This window comes from Meles meles, chromosome 2 (genome assembly GCF_922984935.1).
Source record: "Meles meles chromosome 2, mMelMel3.1 paternal haplotype, whole genome shotgun sequence".
Taxonomy (NCBI): domain Eukaryota; kingdom Metazoa; phylum Chordata; class Mammalia; order Carnivora; family Mustelidae; genus Meles; species Meles meles.
The window spans coordinates 65,338,456-65,352,932 of record NC_060067.1 but is presented as its reverse complement, the minus strand read 5'-3'; the positions used below and the strand labels follow the sequence as shown (position 1 = coordinate 65,352,932).

At 54.2% G+C, this 14,477-nt stretch overlaps 1 protein-coding gene across 11 annotated transcripts in view; it reads left to right on the top strand.

The window, feature by feature from the left end:
- Nucleotides 1-5,124: 5,124 nt before the first annotated feature.
- JAKMIP1 (janus kinase and microtubule interacting protein 1) overlaps nt 5,125-14,477 on the top strand; it is a 134,875-nt gene continuing 125,522 nt past the window's right edge. For all 11 annotated transcript variants that reach the window (XM_045998606.1, XM_045998595.1, XM_045998596.1 and 8 more), the window contains exon 1: nt 5,125-5,452. The gene's annotated coding sequence lies outside the window, so the exon portion shown is untranslated. The remainder of the gene's footprint in view (nt 5,453-14,477) is intronic.

Sequence of the window (14,477 nt, the reverse complement as noted above, 5' to 3'; positions counted from 1 at the left end):
GTCCCATACAGGAGCCTGGGGCAGCTAGCTCCTTTCATGGCCATCCTGTCTTTAGGAACATTTTGTACTGAGACAACTGGACACTCACATGCAATTGGAAGTAATAACTAGGAGCCAGTATACCTTTCACCTGGTTTCCCCCAAAGGTAACACCTTGCAAGCCTATCATACAATGTCACAGACCAGGCAACTAACATGGGTGAGGTCCCCCCACCTTATTCGGATTTCCACGGCTTTCCCTGAACGCCTGCATGTGCATGCACTTAGTTCCATGCAATCTTAACCGCATTTGCCGACTCCTTGCTGTGTGTGCCGCCCCAGGCAGGACACAGACCCGTTGCACACAAGGAGCCTTCCTGCTACCCCTTTACAGCCAAAGCCACTTCCCTCCCCCTCCCCAACTCCTGGCAGCACCAATCAGTCCTCTCTTTCTAGAATTCTGCCATTTTGATCAAGTTCTATAAATGGAATCATGCAGCTGTTTAACGCAGCCTAATTCCCATCATCATCCTTTAGGATCTGAAAATGGACTGATAGCAGTGGGGTCTTGGGGTGGGAGACCTGGCTGGAGTTTCCAGATCTTTTTGTCTGAGTCTCTGTTGTCTCCTCCAGAGCATGAGAATAACAGTGCTTGCAGTGATGGAGGGAGGTAAGCTTTCTGCTATGAATCCCGTAATTCCCACAGTGTTCCCCCACGAGCACATGAATGGCCCAGTTGCCTCCGGTGGGCCACGACTGTGATCCTGGTTCTGTTCTTCCCATCACCCAGATGGTGACGGTGGGAGCAAATGGTGGAACTGGGACTCCCATCCCAGAGTGTCCGGCAGGGAGTGGCACTATTTCTACTGGACAGGGAGGAGACTGTGGCTCAGAGCACTGAGGGGACTTGTCCCAGACACACAGCTAATTTGTGGCTGAGCCCACAACAGAGCCTGGTGCTCCCCACCCCTCACCCAGCACTGGTTCTTCTGTGCCCCTCAGTCTCAGGGGGACGCCTGGAGCTTTCCCGTACATCTCTCCAGCAGCAGGATGGTTTTCTGCTACTTGGGAGATGCGGGACGTCTGCCACTGGGGGAGCCTGGCAGACAGGTGCCAGTCCCGACTCAGCCACTTCCCAGCTGGGGACTGTAGGTGAGTTGTTGAACCTGTACATTTCTCAGTGTCTAAGGATAAGGAGGGATTAAAATGAATTAATTCATATGGAGCTCAGACAGTGCCTTGCACACAGTAGGTGCTCAGTAAATGTGAGTCATTACTAACAAGGTGATGGTTTCTTCATCCCTAGACCCAGGCTGCCAGTGCTCTGCATTCTGGCTCTACTGACTGTGAGCTCTTGGACGAGTTACCTAACCTGTCTGTACATAGGACAGTTGTGTGGATTAAACAGGTTAATGCTCCCAGAATGTATCTGTTAGAGGAACTTGACCAACTCGCTCTTATTACTACCCCTCCCCCAGCACGGCCCACCACCCAGAAGGCCAGTCTTACAAGTTGGATCAGTTCCAACCACCTAGACCGGGGAGGTGGGGATGCTACTTGGAGGGTCCTGATCTGCCCCGGTTCTGACCTTCAACCTCCCTCCTTCATTTCTACCAAACTCAATAGTCTCTCACCTCTGCCTTCCTACCCAGCCTCCATGCAAATCCTGGAGTCTGCCAACCAGCTCTGGTGGCCTGTTTCAAATTCCTTAATGACCCAAAGTCCCAGTGGGGCTTTCATGGTCCTTGCCAGCCTCTTAGCCTTGTGTGCTCCCTATGGGGCAGCAGGCCTGAAATCCATGTCTCCATCTTCAATACCTCCATGGTCTCTCTGCACCTGCTCTTCCCTCTGCCTGGAAGGCCCACATCCTCCCCCCTTGTCAAACCTTAGGGCAAGTGTCTTCTCCAGAAATCCTCTCCTGAGTCCCTGAAGTGGTCCTCGGAGTTCCTCCCCTTACACTCCTATTGCCTGGGCTACCGCATCATAATGATCCACTGTGGTCTCTCCCACTGACCCATGAGCCACTGGGCAGAGACAAGCTGTTTCTGGCCACTTCCCTGCTGCCTGGGGAAAGCACCAGTGTCCAGTGGATGCCTGCTTATGTCTGGGGAAGGACCGATGGGGCTAGTGGGGTCTGCCTGCCCTTCTACACGAGACCATGCCTCCTTTAATCCTGTCTCTCATGCCTTTCCTCAAGAACCCTTGATGGCTCCCTTCCCACTAGAAGGTTAAGCCCATACTCAGGCATTCATGCTACTGCTTGCTCTCCCTGGAATGTCTCTCTTCCTCTTCATCCAGCCATCGAATACTCAGGGCTGACTTCTTCAGCAAAGGCCAGGCCCTCAGATCAAGCCAGGTTCCACAGGATGTGATCTCCTTGTACCTTTTCCCCCTCCTTAAGAATGATCACAATTGTAGTTAAACAATGGTATCATTTACAATAACATCCTGGAACCTGTAAATATGGTCTTATTTGGCCAAAGCATCTTTGTACATGTGGTTAAGTTAAGGATCTTGAAATGAGATAATCCTGGATTAGCTCAGTGGGTCCCACACCCACGGACCAGAGTCTTTATAAAAGAAGAGACTTAGGGGCACCTGGGTGGCTCAGTGGGTTAAGCCGCTGCCTTCAGCTCAGGTCATGATCTCAGGGTCCTGGGATCGAGTCCTGCATCCGGTTCTCTGCTCAGCGGGGAGCCTGCATTCCCCCCCCCACGCACTGCCTGCCTCTTTGCCTACTTGTGATCTCTCTCTGTCAAATAAATAAATAAAATCTTAAAAAAAAAAAAGAAGAGGCCTAGGGGTGCCTGGATGGCTCGGTCAGTTAGGTGTCCAGCTCTTGATTTCGGCTCAGGTTGAGATCCCAGGGTCATGAGATCGAGCTCCACGTTGGGCTCCACGCTGGGTGTGGAGCCTGCTTAGGATTCTCTCTCTCCCTCTCTCTTTGTCCTTCCCTCCCCACTCACGTGGTTGCAGTCCCTCAAAGATAAATAAATAAAAAATTAAAGTAAGTAAATAAACCAGAGAGAAGGGGCAGACAGAAGAGAGGGCCTCCATCAAGACAGAGATATGAGTGACGTGGACACATGCCAGGAGCACCTGGAGCCCCAAGAAGCTGAGAGAGAGCCAGGAAAAACTTTCCCCTTAGAGCTCCTAGAGGGAACAAGCCCCTGCCAATCACTGGACTTGGGACTTTGCCCTACAGTATCAAGAGAATGCAACTTTCAGGGCGCCTGGGTGGCTCGGTTGGTTAAGCTGCTGCCTTTAGCTCAGGTCATAATCCTAGAGTCCAGGAATTAAGCCCCCACATCAGGCTCCCGGCTCCAAAGGGTATCTGCTTCTCCCTCTGACCTTCTCCCCTCTCATGCTCTCTCTTACTCTCTCTCTCTTTCAAATAAATAAAAAAAATCTTTAGGGGTGCCTGAGTGACTCAGTGGGTTAAAGCCTCTGCCTTGGGCTCAGGTCACGATCCCAGGGTCCTGGGATCAAGACCCGCATTGGTCTCTCTGCTCAGCGGGAAGCCTGTTTCCTCCTCTTTCTGTCTGCCTGCTTCTCTGCCTACTTGTGATCTCTGTCTGTCAAATAAATAAATAAATAAAATCTTTTTAAAAAAATCTTAAAAAAAAGAGAGAGTGTAACTTTCTGTTGTTTTAAGCCTTCTGGTCTGTGGTAGTGTTTGATGGCAGCCTTCAGAAAGTAACACAGATCCATATATACTAATTTAATCCCCATGAGGTTGTTACTATTCTAAGCTCCATTTTACAGATAAGGAAACTGAGAAAAGCAAATGCTCAATAACGTGCCTAAGGCCACCAGCTAGGATCCCTCCCACCCCCTACTCTAGCCCCAGACAGTCTGTCCCAATCAGAGGGGGGTTAGCAGGCAGTAACTATTGCTCTGGAAAGCGACAGGAACCCCTTCCCCAAGACCCTCAAACGTGGATGGCCTGTCGAGGGATGGCAGCTTTGAACCTGGGCTCACAGACCATGGGTCCCATGAAACCTGGAGAGCTGCTTTGGAGACAGTCGGATTCTTGGTTCCCCCATTGCCCCTTGCTATGTGTTCTGGGCCCCAGGGCCTCCAGATCCCTAGTGAGGAGAAAGTGATGGTATTTTCCTCTTGGATGGTCCAGAGGCAGAAGTAGAAGACCAGGATGTTTCAAATACGCACACCCGACAGTGGTCCCACAGACTACCTTCCCTGGTGAGATAGTCTCAGGATCAACTCCAAAGTCTTTCCCACAGCCTAGAGATCTCACACATCCTGGCCTCTGTTCCTCCTGCCCACCCCATCCTCGCCATTCTCCTCCTCACCTCTCTGTAGCCCAGAGATACCCCCTCTTCTTTAGATTCTCAAATATGCCCGTTTTCCTCCAGTCAAGATGCTTAGGTTAATGATTTTCCCTTCCTTTGCTGGAATATAAAATCCAGGAGGGCAGGGGCCTTCTTGCCATTCACTGCACTATCCCTAGATCTTAAGGGGTATCTGGTACATAGTCGGTGCCCAATCGATATTTGTGGAACGGAACTGAAAGAACGGATCTTTGCCTCGCTAAATTCTACCCTTCCTTCAAGCCTCTGCTAGACATCATGTCATTCATTCCACTATTTTTTGGTGACAGGATTTTTTTTTTTTTTCCTTGTGGTAAGACTCCTGGCTCCGCCACTTGCTGGCTGTGTCACTTTCAACATTTCCTTTAACCTGTGACCCTGAGATTGCAGTCGGCACAAAGGGGAGAATACAGGTCCCTCGGCAGTTGTGTCTTCCCTGACCACCAATGGCCTAGGATGGCCACAGTCCCAGGTGAGGGCAGGGATGAGCCTCCAGGGGACTTTAGCCCCTACTGGAGCCGGCAAACTCCTCCTGGTCCAAAGCAGCTCCGACCCAGCGGGCGCCACGACCCCGCGTGATACGCGGCGCTCAGCCGCGGGACCCCAGCCCTTCCCCGGTGCTGGCCGCGCGGCCAAGTGCGCACGCTCAGGCCTCCCCACACCTCCTCCGGCTGCCGCCTAACCGCTCCCGGCCTCTGCCCCCGGCGGGGGCCGGGCGAGCGCCGCGCCTTCCCCCTGACTGGCAGGAGGGCGGGCCAATCGGAGGGGATACCCGGGGGAGGGGCGGGGCCTCGCCGTGAGCCGGGCGCCGGGCGGTAGCAGGAGCTGCAGCCGGGAGCGTGCGGCACGCGCTGCCGGCTGCCCCGAGCGCGGTCACCGGCGCCGCCGCACCTCGACCCCCGCCCCGCAAAGCCGCGCGCGCGCATCTGTCCGTATTCCTCGGTTGCTTATTACGATTTTTCTTTCTTTCTTTTTTTTTTTTTTTTGCACACAACCTTTTTCTGTTCCGTTTTGTCCTTTTTAAGGCGGGGGCGGCGGCAGCGTAAGCTCGGGGCGGGGAGGGGGCGGCCGGAGGATGCGGCGCGGGGCTGCGCTCCCTACGTCCGCAGCTGCTGCCCGGCTCGGGCCTGAGCGCCGAGCAGGTGGGTACAGGTGCGCCCGCGGGGGGTGGCGGGAGGCGCGCCCTGGCCGAAGGGCGTCCGCAGACCCAGCGACCGATGGGCGGACCCCGCGGCAGGGGACGCGATGACCGGTGCCGCCCCGCCCCATCGAGCACGTCCTCCTCTTCCAGCCTTCGCGCCCCTCCAGATCTCCTGCGGCTCTCGCGTCTCACCTCCGTGGTCCCCCACCCTTCCGTTCCCATCCCCCATTCCCCTCCAAATCCCCCTGCAGCGTCTCCCAGCAGGAGGACTCTGCGTCGCTTCCCTCATAGGCCCCCTCCCCGTACTGCCCCCAGTCCCCCTCTCTCCCTTACGCCACCTCTATTTCCACTCTTCTCCCCATTCCGCCCCCGAGCCAAGAAGGGGGAGGGGGAACCCACTGGCTGCCTCCAGGGAGTGGCACGGGGGGCGTGGCCGGCCGCTTCCCTCGGAGTCCTACCCACTGAGTAAGTCAGGGTACCCCCAGGTCCTGGCCGAGGTGGCGCAGAGGTTGGAGCTTGGGCAGCTCTGGGGCGGCAGGGGGCCGGGAGGGCGAGGCCGCCTTGCCTGCACCCCCGCCCCACGCACAGCACCCGCCGCGGCGGCCGCTGCCACGCACACCCCCGCGCTGCTCCGCCCACGTGGGCTCCGGGAGGAGGCTGAAGCACTGGGAAGAAAGGCTGGTACCCACCCTGCTGCCCCGCCGGCGCGCCCTGGGCGCACGCAGCCTCTGGAGATGGCGCACAAGGATTGGCTCTGGGGGGCCGGGCACCTTGCCTGGACGCCCTGCGTTAGTGCCCATGCCCTCGTCCCTAGCCCCCTGCCCCCTCACTCCATCACTCCACCTTCCCTGCTGAGAGCTCTTGACGATCCGGCCTCGTCATCCGTGATGGAGGATGCTTGCCAGGCTGGAGTCTTTCGCATAGCCCTAGAAGCACCCACCCCCACCCCCCAACACACCATCACCCCTCCCCATACACCGTAGTCTGCCTTTCTTCTGATGGCTTGGCCGGCCTGGGCTCTCTGCCAGCCTCTGCCCAGCTCTTTAGACTGTAGAGATACTGTATCTAACCGCTGGTCCTCCCCCACCCCCACCCTTTCCACGCACACTCACAGGCACACGTCCTTGGCCTTTGCTTGTGCTGTTCCCTCTCTGGGAACGCCCTTCCTTCAACTGACCAGCTCCTTCTCCATGAAGGTCAGGGAGAACCCCTTGCCTTGCCTGAGTTTCCTTGTATGGCAGAGTGGGACTCACTGTTGTCCTGTCTGATGGTCTTGGCCTCCCAGGCCAGATTAGGAGATTTTGAAGGCCAGGGGAAGCCTTGGCTCTTCCCACAGGGCTTGGGTCACAGTACGTATCCCACCTGAGAGGGGCCCTTCCCTCTAACTGAATGACCAGCAGGATAGGGTGGGTCTTTGGAGATGCTGGCTTCTCCTCCAGACCTTGGGCGGGTGGGTGGCACTTCCATGAGCCCAGATGGATAAGGAGGTTTGGGGATGGTATGGGGTGATCAGGACCCCTCTCTGCTGCTTGCCAAACATGAGAGGGCATGACTGCACGTGGTCTGTAATGCTGAGCATCTCTCCAGAGCATGGGGGTAACTCCCACCTTGAGACTTGTCCTAGTGAGCAGTCCCTTGAAGGGTTAGAGTGCAGGCCCAACAAATGCGATCGTTGCCATTGTTCTTCGCAAACCATCCTTAGCTGCTTCTGTGACCTCACACATTCTTCGCGTTCTGGCCTCCCTGGCCCACCTCTCTCCCTTGCTCCACTGTCTCAGCCTCATGTGCTTCCTCTGTGTTCGCCAGGCCTGTCTTCTCACTTAGGCTTCTCCCCACATACTGTGGTTTTGTTTGGTTTCAGTTTTGGTTTTTGGTTTTCCTGGGAGATGTGCCCTCTTTAGTCTGCCTGGAGAACTCCTATTCATATGTCAAGGGCCAGGTCTCCTGTGATGTCTTGGTGGTGTTTCCTGACTTTGCCGGATAGATTGTGGGTTCTCTCATTTGTGCACTTTTAGAACATTTATCCATGTATAGTTTCGTGGGTGTGTGGTTTTTCCCTAATGAGACGTTGGCCAGTGGAGAGTGGGGTCACAGGTCTGAGGGGGAGCCCCGCTTGGATGGGTGGGGGGTTACACCTTCCTGGGGAGGCAGGAATGCCCGCACCAATCATGCCAGCACTATAAGAGGGACGTGCATAGGAAGGGACAGAGCTTGACGGTCTCTGCTTGGCCTGGCCAGAGGTTTCACGGTGAGGAGCCAGGATGGAGGCCTTTTGGTGTAGAGGGTCAGTTGGGGCTGGGAGAGGAGCGGCAGAAGGAACAATTGCTGAGCAAGGCATGAGAATGAGATCCTGCCTCTCCGCAGGCTCTGGGGCCAGACTGCCTGGTGCCTACTGGGGCCCTGCCCCTCTCCCGGCTGGGGCTGAGGCGGTGCCTCCCACCTGGGCTTTGTAATCCGAATGGGGTGCCTACTGCAGAAAGATGGCGGATGACGGCACCGTGTTCTGGGTCTCCTTGCTTGGTCTCCTTGAGGTGTTTAGGCCAATTTGCCAGTCTTCTGAAGTCGATTCAGCGTTGTCCTGTCCCTTAAGGCTGTGTGATCTTGGGCCATAGGATTAACCTTTCTGAGCCTCCATTTCCTGTACGAATGGGGACAGTGGTCTCTCTGGCATGGCTGGTGTGGGCATCCGAGTGTTGTATCTGGGCACAGGCACCACTGAATAAGCGGTCATGATAATGGGGGTGTGTGTGGTTCAAAAGTCAGTCCTTTGGTTTTGTCCCAGAGCAACCACCCAGAGCAGAGGCCCTCAGTGTCCCTCCCTAGCTAACAACCTCAAGCCAATAAGCTACACATTCCATAAATGGGAGTGAGAGATGGAGGGAGCATGTGTGTGCTGGCTCCTGGGAATTGTGCATGCTTGTGGGAGAAGGTGCTGAGGGCTGCGGGCAGGAGTCCTGAGCTCAGCGTGCACTAGCGAAAGTCACCCACCCACCTCGAGCATCTCCTTTGATGCTTCTGTCATCTGGGCTTCTTTCCTGCTCAGTGGTGACAGTGATTTCCACCCAGTCCCTAGGAAGACTCTTACCCTGTTAAAGGAACAAACCATCAGCACCAGCTAGGTGAGCTGAGCTGTGAAGGAGCAGGGCTGGAACTGGGCTGGGTCAGAGGGGCTGCACTGAGGACCAGCTCCAACCTCCTTGGGCAAGTTCAATGCCCGGGTCCTTTTCCTGGGATGCTCACATGAGGAATAGAGCTGTCGTTGCTTAAACTCCCACTCCTTCTGGGAATTCTCTCTCGCTGAAGTTGCACAGCACCCCTCTAGGGAAAGGCTTATGCGGGCACCTGATAAGCAGGGACTGAGCTTAGAGGTGGAGGTGGAGGGAGACAGAAGCAGAACTCGTCAAGGTGGGGCAGTGGAGGGGAAGGGGTAACACCTATGCTCCAGAACTTAGGTGTTGCTCTGTGGAACACGCTGATCCCTGTAATGGAAAGTCAACCTTCCTACAGGGCCCTTGTGAGGAATCAATCAGAAGAGGCTTCTCAGTGCTTTTGATCGAAGTCCGTTACCTTGAAGCCAGTAGAAGCCATTAGTGCTGCTGCAATCCGAGGCTCAGGAAAGACACTCCAGGGCCGGTCAGCAGTGGGACCTTGCTTGTCATTGTCCTTCTAGCCCAGAACACTGTCAGAAAATGTTTTCTTTGCTCTGGCCTTTGCAAGGCCAGGTGGACAGCCCAGGAACCTTGGGCCAGCGGGGAGGGGCAGGAACAAGGTGGGGGGGCTGGGAGCCTCACGCTGTGAGGAGCCTCTCCTGTAGGAGGTGGGAGGGGAAGAGCTTGCAGAGAGGAGCCCCAGCGGGCATGGAGGCTCCGCTCTCGCCTTCGGTACTACTGTTTATTTTTGCAACTTCAACAGGAAGTATTTTACCTCTCACTCATCTCTAGAAATGAATCAAGTTAAATGCCATTTTTCTTAATTGTAGCAGTTAACGTTTGTTAGGCACCTACCAAGGGCCAGGGTATGTGCCAGAGGTCGGCAAGTGGCAACCCTATTAGCCCACTGCCCGCTTCTGTAAATAAAGTTTTATTGGCACCCAGCCACGCCCATTGGCGCACCTGTTGCTCTGGCTGCTTTCCTGCTGTGTTGGCAGAGTTTCACCGCTGTGGCCATCACCTGTAAAGCCAGAAACACCACCTGGCCCTTTGCAGCTGGGAGTTTTCCGCCCGCCCAGTCTCTGCTGTCCCCATTTGGGTTCATTCAGCTCCCAACACAAGCCCAGAGGGAGGTGCCTTGCGTTTGTCACTTTACAGATGGGTACAGACAGCCTCTGAAGCCCACTGCGGGGATCACAGAGCTCGTAAGTGGGGAGCAGGGATCTGCACCCAAGCAGTTCACATTATTATTTTTTGGGGGGGATTTATATATTTTTAATTAGCTTTTTTTTTTTTAAAGATTTCATTTATGTATTTGACAGAGATCACAAGTAGGCGGAGAGGCAGGCAGAGAGAGAAGAGAGGGGGAAGCAGGCTCCCTGATGGCAGAGAGCCTGATGCAGGGCTTGATCCCAAGACCCCGAGGTCATGACCTGAGCTGAAGGCAGAGGCTTAACCCACTGAGCCACCCAGGTGCCCCTTTATTTAGCTTCTAATTGAATTTTGCCATGTTTAGAGAATATGTTCTGTATGATATCTATTTTTAAAAATTTACTGACAGTTTCTTTTTTTAAGAAAAGAATTATTTATTTTAGAGAGACCAAGAGAGAGCGCTTGTGTCAGCGGGGTGGGGGAGGGGCAGAGAGCAAGAGAGGGAGAGGGAGAGAGACTCTCAAGCCGACCCCTGCTGAGTGTGGAGCTGATGCAGGGCTCTATCGTAGGACCCTGAGATCATGCTCTGAGCCCAAATCAAGAGCCGGCTGCTTAACCAACTGAGCACCCAAGTGCCCCTGTTGACAGTTTCTTAATGACCTGGTACCTGATCAGTTCTTAAAACATCTTTGTGTTACATGTATATGTAATATTTAATAATGGTTATCACGGTAACCATATTTAAGTGTACTGCTCAGTGGCAGTTAAGTATGTTCACATTGCTGAGTAACTCTCCCCATCTAAGTCCGGAATGTTCCCATCGTCCCAGACTGGCAGTCCCCGCTCTTAACCCGTGACCCCATGCTGCCTTGTAGGAATTTTGTAGGGGAAAAAGCAAATGTCGGTGGCATAATTTAGTGCAGGAGGCTTTTGATGGCAGCTTTGGGTTCGAATGCTGGCTCTGCCACTTGCCAGCTGATGGTGGACAAGCCCGCCTCCTGTGTGAAATGGGGATAGCCCCAGTCCCTCTCCCCGCAGATCAGATGGAAGGGGACGAAATAAAGAGCAGAGGTGAGGTGAAGGCCCAGCCTGGCATGGCGGGTGGTGGGTACGATGCTGTTCCCTTGAGCAGCCACACCTTAACGGGGTGTCAGGTCTGTCCTCTCTGTGAGGCCCATGGTGTCCCCTTTATCTTTTCCAAGGTACTGGAAGCATCCCCAGGACCCATCACGTGTCCTGCAGCCCCCGCCTAGACCTCAGAGGACCCAGATGCTGGGTGGATGCGGCCTCCTGCTGTTCTTCCTACCCCAGGGCCCAGACTTGGCTGCAGGGCCACACCAGGGAATGAAAGGAGGTTCTGTATGCGACCATCCTGAGACTGCCAAGGGCTGTCCATGTGGCAGTAATACCCTTGTGTGTGCCAGGTCAAGGGACGTGGCGGCTTGGCCTTCTGGCCCCAGTGCCACCAGCTTGGCTGCGTTTTGATTTGGGAGCCCTGGCCTGGCCCCTGCTCCCTTCCTCAGGGCTGGAGGGGTGGGACACACCACCGAACGGTGTCCTGCTTCCTTTGCAGGATGGGCAGCCTGTGAGGACCCTGAGCTATGGGGAGTGGAGGCGAGGAGTGATCTGGTGAGGTAGTTGTCCACTTCCCCTAATCTTGGAGCCTTTGTCCCCTCTCCTCTCCTGTTCTGTGCAGTTGCTTCTGGGGGCCCATCGCTCCTATCTGATTGTGGAGACGCTGGGATGTGTGCAACGGCGGCCAGCCTGACTCATCTGTTGAAATAGTTCTCTGCCTCTCTCTCCCACCCCTGCTTTTTAAAAAATTAAGGTGAAATCGACACAACATAAGATGAACCGTTTCAAAGCATACCATTTGGTGGCATTTAGCGCCTTTGCAAAGTTGAACGACCACGGCCAAACATTTAGTTCCAAACATTTTTCCCAACAAACTTCTAGTTACAAAACTCGTGCTTTGCCTGCAGTGAAAGCCCTGTCCCCATTAAGCAGCTCCTCCGCATTTCCCCCTCCCTTAGCCTCTGGCAGCCAGTGGTCTACTTTGCATCTCTAAGGATTTGCCCATTCTGGGCATTTCACATCAATGGAATCCTATTACACGTGGCCTCTTGCGACTGGCTCCTTTCACTCAGCATCAGGTCCTCGAGGGTCACTCAGTTGTAGTGGGTGTCATTGCACCTTATAGGTGAGTAATATTTCGTGGCGTGGCTAGCCCACGCCACGAAATGTTTTATTATCCATTCATCTCTTGGCCTTCTGGTCAGCCCATACCCATCTCTTGATGGGTGTTTGGGTGGTTTCCACTTTTTGGCTGGAGTGCATAGTGTTTGAAGCAAGGCTTGAAGTGTTTAAAATGTTCTTCCTGGGGCCCCTGGTGCCCAGGTTCCCTTCTGGCACGACCAGTCTCTCCTCTCACTGCCCAGGCATCATTCAGCCACTCAGCAGATGCTCCTGGGTGTGGACCCCATGCCGGGCACTGCACTGGGAGCTCCAGCCTTGACTTGTCCTTGACATCTGGAGAATGGTTTGTTGGCTTCTCATTTTCCAAGCCCGGATGTAGGAGTGCCCTGAGACGGGAGGAATGGCAGGGGGGCCCACCCCATTGCTCCAGAGAAGCTGCTGGCATGGGAGCCAGGCCGCCTTTCTACTGTTTCCTGGAACATGCTGGATCCTTCCTGCTCTGAGGTTTGTGTTTGCTGCTTGCTCTCTGCCATGCTCTTCCCTGCCCTCACCAGAACTATAGTCTTCTCATCCTTCACGTCTTGGCTTAAATTTCCTTGCCTCGCGGAGTCTTCCCTGTCCATCCCAGGTAGTTGCCCACCTCCCCTCTGTTGTCATTCTCCCCTACTGCAGTCTGTTTTCTTCTGAAATCATCACCATCCAAAGGGAGTTTTCCTTGTCTGTTATCATTCTCCCATCCCCGTAGCTAGGGCAAAAGCACCAGGAGGGCAGGAACCTTGCCTGGTGTATTTGTGCTCATCTTTCAACACAGGCTATTGGTACACAACAGGTGCTCAATAAATAATTGCTGGTGTTGCTTGAGTCAGATGCAACTTAACTTCCTGAGTGTACCTTGTTAGCTCCGGACCTAGAGCACATCTCCTAAGCTTTCTGAGCCTCTCCTCCTTTTTCAGTCCACATGGAGACCATCCAGGTCCCTAGTTCATGGGGTTGGTGCAAGTTCAGAAGTAACCTGTGCAGACTGCCTGGAGCCATGTTAGTGTTCCGTAGGTGTTTGTAACCGGCGCTGCTGCTGGTGGTAGTTGGAGATGTGGTCCTAGTGATTGTGAATAAGTCTCCATGTGCTGAGTGATATATACGCTTGCTTGCCCGGTGGTGGGCAAGTGGCTCTTGGAGCTGAGCTCCTGTTGACTGGCCGCCAAACTTCCGTCCACTCGCTGTGGAGCTCCTGTCCACTCACTGCCACTCAGCACCACTGAGCCCTGAAACGTGGCTCCTCTGAATTGATCTGGGCTGGTGAGTGAAAAATACACACTAGATTTCTAAGACTTTGTATCAACAGGAGAGTGAAAAAGATCTCAGGCAAAACTGTGACAGTGATTACACATTAAAATTTGGATCTTTTGGGCCAAATGAATTCATTTCACTTGTTTCTTTCTTTCTTTCTTTTTTTTGTAATGTGGCAACTAGAAAATTAATCAAAAATTGCAGAGGGGGTTCCCATTGTATTTCTTTTGGGCAGTGCTGCCCTAGATTCTCATCTCCTTGAGGGTAGGGCCGGGCTGCAGGGGCTGTGACTGTGCCTTCTGCGAAGTACACGGCCCTGGGCGAGTTAATTCAATTTTCTTGTGCTTCAGTCTCCTCTGAAACAAGAAGCCCATCTGATGACAGGCAATGACACTACATATTTGAGGGCTTCCTGTGTGTCCCTGGGAGGAATGAGGGCCCCATGAAGAGGAGCTAGGGCAAGGCCCCTGCCCACATCAGCTTTCATTCTGGGGAAGGAGAGACCCACACCATCTAAATAAAACACAAACCCAGTCAGTCCCTAATGCTGTGATTGCTCCCTGAAGAATCTAAGGAAGGAGGCGCCGTGGACATCACACCGGCCAAGAGAGCTGGGTCTCTAGTTGGGAGCTCGCTGTGATGGGTTCTCAGTCTGGCCCAGTGTCTAGCAGCCAAGATGACCCCTCTGAGATGGAGCGAGAGCAGCGGTCACTCTGCTAAGACAAACCTCCAGCTGGTGGCTCTAGCCTCTTCAATCCCTGCATGTGATAACCACATCAGGATTTTGCTGCTGTTCTCTGAAGAATTTGCAAACTCACGGGCATTTCCCATGGCTACTGAATGCTGGAGACCCATCCCAGCAGCTTCCCCAAGGCCAGCTCTGATTGGCTGAAAGCAACTGATCAGCCAGCTCTGATTGGATAAGGGCAGATGATGACCAGCTCTGATTGGTCGAGGGCAAGACAGCGAGCTCCGATTAGCTGAAGGCAGTTGCCTCAGGGTGTGACTCAATTATCCTCTTATTTCACATATCTCTTATGCCCTGCACTCCATTTCCACTACTTCCTACCAAGCCTGGAAGGGAACCTGCGTTTCATCCCTGATCCAGCCAGGAACCACTAAGGGGACAAGTCACTTCAGCCCTGGGAGCTCTGGCGTTCTTCTGTCCGGGTGACCCCCCCGCCCAGGCCCATCACAAGGTGCTTGTGCTCCACATAGATGCCGGGGGAGGGCTTTGTTTCA